This window comes from Gekko japonicus, unplaced genomic scaffold, assembly GCF_001447785.1.
Source record: "Gekko japonicus isolate JY-2015 unplaced genomic scaffold, Gekko_japonicus_V1.1 scaffold1051, whole genome shotgun sequence".
In the NCBI taxonomy this organism is placed as follows: Eukaryota; Metazoa; Chordata; class Lepidosauria; order Squamata; family Gekkonidae; genus Gekko; species Gekko japonicus.
The window spans coordinates 316,783-323,919 of NW_015160868.1; the positions used below are offsets into that span (position 1 = coordinate 316,783).

Consider the following 7,137-nt stretch of genomic DNA (forward strand, 5'->3'; position numbering starts at 1 on the left):
AAGCCGTTTTCGGTGTGCTGTAAAAGGGGGGGGGGGGGGGGGGGGGGGGAGGCATAATGTCTGTGCATGGGATTTTTCTAATTGACCAAGAAAGCTACCCGCGCTTTTTGCTTGACTTAAGTGGGATTCTGCATTATGTTTGCCTGCTCATATAAAAGAACGGGGCCTTAAGAAAACAAAGATTAAGATAATCTTTTGGTAAAACAAACAGCTGTCAAAACCTGTTTGTGGTAATACAATCATCTGCAATCAATGCGTACAGGGCACTGACCTATACATTCATGCTCAAAAGGAAGGGGTGGTGGTGGAGGAGGATCGGAATAGACTCTCTTAAAGGCTGCAGTTAATCTAAACATTCACTGGCACTTAAATGTTCTAAACCCGGAGGACTGCAAAACCGGATGCTAATCTGTACACTGAAAGGGCGGCGGAGGTGGCGGGAGCAAGCAACCCAAACTGTTCTGTGTCACTGAAATGTGGAGTCTGCAAGAGGGATTCCGCCAATGGTAAAACTGAACAGGGAGTAACAGAGATGGGGGGGGGGGGACAACAAGAAGTAAGAACATAAGAACATAAGAGATGCCAATGTTGGATCAGGCCAAAGGCCCATCCAGTCCAACACTCTGTATCACACAGTGGCCAAAAACACCAGGTGCCATCAGGAGGTCCAGCAGTGGGGCCAGGACATTAGAAGCCCTCCCACTGTTGACCCCCCCAAGCACCAAGAAGACAGAGCATCACTTGCCCCAGAGCCCCTATCTATACCTTGTGGCTAATAGCCACTGATGGACCTCTGCTCCATCAGTTAATCTGCTACTGTGGGACGAATCAGACCGACTCCAGGACCTGTTCCCGATCACGTTCCGTCACGGCGTCTTAATCACAGTCCACAAACAGTCCCCGGGCTAGCTCTGTGTTTGAGCTGCAATGATGCAATTTTGGGATTCCCAACTTGGTTTTGGCTTGTTAATGTTTGCAAGGAAACCGAACTTAACGCCGTTGGGGCCAGTCATGCTCCCGCGGTCTCACCTGCCTCACAGCGCCGTCGTGAGGATAGGAGGAGGAAGAGGGAACTGAGTATGCTGCCACTAGCCACTTGGAAGAACGGTGGGGTTAAAATACACATCGGGAAAGTACCGGCGAGATGCTGCGGATTTATGGGGACCCCACTGGGGTTTTCAAGGTGACAGGCTAACAGAGGTGTTTTGCCTCTGCGTAGCAACCCTAGACTTCCTTGGTGGCCAGGGCTCTTTTTGTAGAAAAAGCCCCACAGGAACTCATTAGCATAATAGGCCACACCCAACACCAGAAACTCATTAGCATATTAGGCCACACCCCTGCCAGCACAGCTCATTAGCACATTAGGATGCACCCCCATGTTACCAGAAGTGTGGTCATCCAGCCACACCCACCTTTTGCTTCTTATTCTGCTTACCTTGTTTGTTGTCAAAACCCAGGACCTTTTTGGTAGCAGGAACTCATTTGCATGTTAGGCCACACACCCCTAATGCATCCAATCCTAATGAGTTTCTGCTGTTGGGTGTGGCCTATTATGCTAATGAGTTCCTGCTGGGCGTGGCCAACTTGGGAGCCAGCCGGAACTCCGTTCCTGTGCGTTCCTGCCCAAAAATAGCCCTGGTGGTCTCCCATCTAAGTACTAACCAGGGCGGATTCTGCTTAGCTTCAGAGATCTGACGAGATCAGGCTAGCCCGGGCCATCCACAGACGTAGAAATCAGCATAAATCGGTGCTGATACTCAGACTTACTGGTCTGTAGCCTAACAACTCCCTTTCAGTTAGCTGGACTTTATGACTCCCTTCTGCTAACTCTTCCTTTGGTAGAAAAACATATTATCAGGAGGTAATTTTTTTTTTTTTTAATGAAGGAAGACTTGAAGGAAAGGACTCTTAGGATCCAACCTAGTGAACAAGAGTTGTAGGATTCAACCCAAAGCAGGGTTATTCTTACATGCTTATAGAGAAGAGGAAGAGATTGGATTTATACCCCACCCTTCATTACCCAAAGAAGTCTCAGAGCGGCTTACAAACTCCTTCCCTTCCCCATCCCACAACAGACACACTGTGAGGCAGGCGGGGCCGAGAGAGCTCTGAGAGAACTGCCCTTGAGAGAACAGCTCTGAAAGAACTTATGACTGACCCAAGGTCATCCAGCAGCTGCATGTGGAGGAGTGGGGAAATCAAACCCAGATCTCCTGGATTAGAGTCCGCGCTCCTAACCACTACACCAATCTGGCTCTATAAAAGAAGATTATATTGAACTCACAGAGGTTGTGTCTCCTAACAAACTATTAGCTCAGTTAGGTAAAGGTTCCCTTGCTCGAAAGCCAGTCGAGTCCGACTCTAGGGTTGCGGTGCTCATCTCCATTTCAAAGCCGAACAGCCAGTGCTGTCCAAAGACGTTCCCGTGGTCACATGGCTGACGTGACTAAATGTCGAGGCGCACAGAACGCTGTTACCTTCCCACCAAAGGGGTACCTATTTATCTACTTGCAATTTCTTGCTTTCGAACTGCTAGGTTGGCAGGAGCTGGAACCAGAGACGGGAGCTCACTCCGTCATGCGGCACACTCGGGTCTCGAACTGCTGAACTACTGACCTTCCACAGCCAGCAGTTCAGTGTCTTAACCACTTGAGCCACCGCAGCCCTTTATTAGCCCAGTTAGCTAAATGGAAACTCCATGCTCAGAGGCAGCAGATCTCTGATTACCAAGGACTAGAGACAAACGGGCCAGGGAGGGCTGAAGCCTCTAACAGCTGCTTGTAAGCTCCCTCCCAGAGGGATCTTGCTGTCTGCTGTTGAGGACAGGATGCCGGACTAGATCTTTTTTATATATTAAAATTTGAATTTATTTATTTTTTTAAATCCCGTCCCTTGATCAAAAGGTTCTTGGGGCGGCTTAGGGACTTAAAAAACGAGTCAACAGAATCACAACAAGCAGCAGCTATAAATGCCTTCTTGCTTTGTTCAGTTGCTCAGTCGAGTCAGACTCTTCGCGACCCCGTGGGCCACCTCGCGCCAGGCCCCCCTGTCTTCCGTCACGTTCCGGAGTTTGCTTAATTTCATGTTCGCGGCATCGATGACACCGTCTAACCATCTCATCTTTAGCCGTCCCCTTCTTCTTTGACCGTCAGTCTTTCCAAGCATCAGGGTCTTCTCTTTGAACAAACAGCAGAGACCTGCCCTGGGTCGGCAGGGTCTTCTCCAGTGAATGCTCCCTTCTCATTTGGTGGCCAAATGCCACCAAGAGCAACAAGCATTATGGTCACGATAACCCAGAGTGTAGTAGTAACAAATATGCGATTTTACTCTGTGTGTGCACACGCACACAGATACATACATTAGGGCTGTCAGCCTCCAAGCAGAACTTCGAGATCTCCCAGAATTACAACGGATCGCCAGACATCAGTTCCCCCGGAGAAAATGGCGGCTCTAGAAGATGGACTCTATGGCGTCACATCCTTGCTGAGCACCCCCCGTGAACTCCACCCTCCCCAGGTAGGCTCCACCCCCAAATCTCCAGGATTCTCCTAACTTGGGAGTTGGCAACCCTAAATTACCCCTCGGTTTATAATAAAAGCCAAAGTAACTAACAAGCCCCCCTCCAAATCAAGGCAGTCAGGGCTGAAATGGGGAACCAAATGAACTGACCCAGCCCCCAGCACCGTTAAGTTAAAGATAAAAGTTCCAGGGCTATTTTTGAGCAGGAACGCACAGGAACGGAGTTATGGCTGGCTTCAGAGCTGGCCACACCCACTACAGCCAAACCTCTGCATGTGTGGCTACAGAGGGAAGTCCTGGAGAGCGATCCTCCCCCGGTGACTCAAATGCAGGCGGGCCAGGTGGGCCCTGGAAGGATCGGGGAGGTATTTAAATGCCTCCCTGTGCCTTCTGTGGTCTGTCCAAGGGCCGGCTTTCCCGGGCTCCCTGCAGCTGCGGGGCGCCTGGGCAAACCAAAGGAAGGCAGTTTAAACTTCCTTCCCTTCCCTTCAAGGGGGGGGGGAGCTTGCCCAGGCTCCCCGCAGCTGCGGGGCGCCTGGGCAACCCAAGGAAAGGCATAGATAGGGTGTGGCCTAATAATTCCAAATGGGTTTCTGCTGTTGGGTGTGGCCTATTATGCTAATGAGTTCCTGCTGGGCTTTTTCTACAAAAAGAGCCATGGATAAAAGTGCAAATAATTGAGGCTGCCTCCCCGAGAAACGTGTCCTGTGTGGGTCAACAGTCCTGGATCAGAGAGGGCAGGTGGAGACAGTGCTTTAAGTACTCGGAGCCACTGATCTACGGGACTGAATGCTCATCCATGGTCCAAATTTCCCTGCACATTGAAACTGGCATTGCAGGCAAAAGGTTAGGTCCAAGCCATTCTCCTTGAAATACAAGGACGGAGGAATCAGGTTGTGTGTGTGTGGGAGGTATGAAGGAGCAATCAGTCATTCAATTCCCCATCTGCAGTCTCAAGTGACATGCAAGCCCAGGCACAAGTTTAAGAGCTGTTCAGGAGGTCTAGGCCACGGAAGACATACAGCCCTCCAGGCCATTTCGGAGAGACTCTACGGATAAGGAAATGCAGTTCCACTGGAGGGGGTAAAACAGACACGCACAGTCTTATAGTCTCCTTGTGTAATACAGACTCAGTGGTGACATTCTGAGAAGCCAACAGCCACCGAGGCTATGGGGACACGTTCCTTGAATACAATGAACATACCCAGTGGGCATGATGTTTGGGCAAGCTCATCCTTTGTATTCATGACGACTCTCTCTCATGCATCCAGGTAAGAAAAAGTTCTGTCGGATCAGACTAAAGCTTAAGAACATCAGAAGAGCCCTGCTGGATCAGACCGGTGGTCCATCTCGTCCACCATTCTGTCTCGCACAGGGGCCAACCAGTTACTCTGCAGGGCCAACAACTGGGCATAGAGGCTGAGGCCTTCGTAAGAACATCAGAAGAGCCCTGCTGGATCAGACCGGTGGTCCATCTCGTCCAGCATTCTGTCTCGCACAGGGGCCAACCAGTTACTCTGCAGGGCCAACAACTGGGCATAGAGGCTGAGGCCTTCGTAAGAACATCAGAAGAGCCCTGCTGGATCAGACCGGTGGTCCATCTCGTCCAGCATTCTGTCTCACACAGTGGCCAACCAGTTCCTCTGCAGGGCCAACCACTGGGCATAGAGGCTGAGGCCTTCATAAGAACATCAGAAGAGCCCTGCTGGATCAGACCGGTGGTCCATCTCGTCCAGCATTCTGTCTCGCACAGGGGCCAACCAGTTACTCTGCAGGGCCAACCACTGGGCATAGAGGCTGAGGCCTTCATAAGAACATCAGAAGAGCCCTGCTGGATCAGACCGGTGGTCCATCTCGTCCAGCATTCTGTCTCGCACAGGGGCCAACCAGTTACTCTGCAGGGCCAACCACTGGGCATAGAGATTGAGGCCTTCCCCTGATGTTACTGGTATTCAGAGGTTTACTGCTTCTGAATGTGAAGGTCCCCTTTAGTCACAAGGGCTAGTAGCCACTGACAGGCCTATCCTCCATGAATCTAGGCTTCACCTAGTCCAGCATCCTGTTACCCACGGCAGCCAGAGAAACCTGTTGAAACCCACAAGGAGGATACAAAGGCAACAGCCTTCCTCTGCTGCTGACCCCCCCCCCCCGGCAACCAATGCTCAGAGGGAGAATGACTCTGAGCGACGGAGGTTCAGCCATTATGTCCAGCAGCTACTGAAAGACCTATCGTCCATGGATGAGTCTAGCCATATAGGCTAGGAGCAATCAGTGTTCCCTCGAGCTACCGGCATTAAAGTTGCGAGCGAGCGATTTGACTGTTGCATAAATTAGTTTGCTCTGGAGCCATCCTTCCTGAGCGAAGACAAAAATGTGTGAGTTGGAGGCTGAAAAACTGTGCGCTGGCTCACACTAACTCAGCTTAGAGGGAGCACTGGCTAGGAATCACCGCTACATCCCGGGGCAGTGAAAACTCCAGCAGTTAATTGGGGTCATGAGATGCCTTTTGCCGTCCCTGAAATCTCCCGCCCATGGATTTCATTGGGCGAACCTGAGCTGTAAAATCATGGGAAACGAAGGGGGGGAAAAAGCTCTCTCTGTCTACTTCCTTCACACAACGCATACTTTTATAAACCTCTATTATGTTCCCGCCCAGGGATCTTGTTGTAGAAAAAGAGCTGCCGGAGCTCATTAGCATAACTCATTAGCATAACTTATTTGCATATGCCACGCCCCCTGACATCACCGGAAGTGACAGAAGGCCACACCCCCCTGACATCACCGGAAGTGTGTCGGAAGGCCCGGCTACTTACCCTCCTGCTTCATCCTCATTCCCAAACGGAATGAGGATCGAAGCAGAGGGCGGGGTAAAGAAGGGGGCGGGGCTTCACCACGTGACCGCCCCGCCCCCTAGAGGTTCTCTTCCGGAGCTCCGTACCTGAGAGCTCCCCCCCGACTAGAGCCCTGTTCCCGCCCATCATCTTTGGACTTTGCTTTTTTTTAAACTAAGCTACAGCAAAATCACATTATTTTGCTTTTCCTCATAGGGAAGGGGCTCCAAATGCCTCATTTGTGTGGGGGCCAAACTAGATGTGAAGGCTGTTTTGGCACTTCATAAAGCACAGAAAATGGCAATCAAGATCGCCAGTTGCCACCATGTGGTAACAGTGGGGGGCAAAGCTCCCTCTAAGCCAGTGGTGGCGAACCTATGGCACGGGTGCCAGAGGTGGCACTCAGAGCCCTCTCTGTGGGCACGCGTGCCATCGCCCCAGCCAGGCCCAGACCATCATTAAAGTGTCGAATTCTCTGCCAAATAATTTTATTTATTTATTTATTTTTATTTTAAGCATTTTTACCCCGCCCTCCCCGCAAGTCAATGAAAGCATTTGGGATTGCTTTCCTTACTTTGTTTGGATCATCTTAAGTTAATGTATGAGTTGTTTTTCCTACAGTAAAACCTCAGTATTCAGGTTAAATTGCCGTGTTGGCACTTTGCGATAAATAAGTGGGTTTTGGGTCGCAGTTTGGCCCTCGGTCTCTAAAAGGTTCGCCATCACTGCTCTAAGCTGTGGATTCTTGTGAGCAAAAATTCTACTTTGTGAGCTACCGGCAAAAAAA

At 50.6% G+C, this 7,137-nt stretch overlaps 1 protein-coding gene across 1 annotated transcript in view; it reads right to left on the reverse strand.

Moving 5' to 3' along the window:
* The window catches only part of RPGRIP1L (RPGRIP1-like), a 136,609-nt gene that overhangs the window by 88,840 nt on the left and 40,632 nt on the right, over positions 1-7,137 (reverse strand). The gene's annotated exons all lie outside the window — the stretch shown is intronic.